The sequence below is a fragment of the Suricata suricatta genome, unplaced genomic scaffold (assembly GCF_006229205.1).
Source record: "Suricata suricatta isolate VVHF042 unplaced genomic scaffold, meerkat_22Aug2017_6uvM2_HiC HiC_scaffold_10488, whole genome shotgun sequence".
NCBI lineage: Eukaryota > Metazoa > Chordata > Mammalia > Carnivora > Herpestidae > Suricata > Suricata suricatta.
In genome coordinates this window covers 1-1,082 of record NW_021854322.1, presented here as the reverse complement: position 1 = coordinate 1,082, position 1,082 = coordinate 1, and the positions used below count along the sequence as shown (strand labels likewise).

Sequence of the window (1,082 nt, the reverse complement as noted above, 5' to 3'; positions counted from 1 at the left end):
CCACCCCGCCCCGAGTGCCCACATTCAGACCTGCTGTTGGGACAAGCAGCATGATTAGACGGACAGAGGGCAAGGCCGGGGGTCTGACTGGCCTGGGGTCTCACCCCACCTCTGCCACATCTGGCCATGGCTAAGACAGACATTGGGCCTCAGTTTTGTCCCCTGTGCAGCCCCAGTGCCCGAATCACAGGCAACAGGGTGAGGTCACGGGAATGCCCCTAGCTGAGCCCACACTCAGAGCAGCCGCCTCGGCTCCCTCCCCGGATGGGGATCGGTGTCCCTCAAAGGGTCATGGCCCGTCCCATCCACCCAGGCCAGACCAGCCTCCAGGAGGCCTCTAAAGTGACCGTCACCGTGGGAGACAGAGGCGCTAACCTGAGAGGTACCGAGTGAGGGGCTTGCTTGGTCTGGGGAGGGCCCCCTCCAGGCTGAGGGGTCAGGGAGGAGGCTCCTTGTGGCCCTCCTCAAACTCACGCCAAAGGCAGAGACAGCGTTTAATCCACTGGCCCATTCCTTCCAGCTTTGTAGAAATCCAAGTCTTCTTTCTAAGAGAGCCCAACACCCAGAAACTGCCTGTGTCTGAGCTGCAGACCACACCTCAGCCCCAGCACACCGGAGGAAAGCGAGCCCCGGCTTACCGCCGGCAGTCCCACAAAGTGATGACTTAGCAGGCCTGACCGCCGATTTCGGTTCTTGTAATTCCCTACTCCAGATCGTGTATAGAACATTCGACCCTGTCCCCTGCCCGTGACAGCCCTGGCCAGCAGCTGCCAGAAATAAATACATGCATATGGGCTGGCTTTGTTTTTTAAACTACGTTCCCGGTAGAATTAAATACCGCTGGGCTCCTTCTGATGAGGCGGCGTTACCGCATCACGGGGACCTCTCATTTCCTGCGTCAGGGCACGGGGTCAATGCTGTGCAGTGGCCGAGGTGACACTCCAGGTATTAGTCGGGGACAGTTGCCCTCCTGATGCCCAGAAATAAATTGCCATTCTCCCCCTGCGGCCAGGAACAGACGATGGGCATGAGCGGGCCCGACCCATCTGCCGAGCTGCTGGGTGCAGGCTCTAGCCCGTGTG

The 1,082-nt window shown here is 59.7% G+C and overlaps 1 long non-coding RNA gene across 1 annotated transcript; it reads left to right on the top strand.

Annotated features, from left to right (window-relative positions):
• The first annotated feature begins 25 nt into the window (after window positions 1–25).
• Window positions 26–796, top strand: LOC115284578. The gene is made up of 2 exons (XR_003905275.1): window positions 26–382; window positions 521–796. It is a non-coding gene; the product is annotated as an uncharacterized LOC115284578 (long non-coding RNA).
• Window positions 797–1,082: the final 286 nt, after the last annotated feature.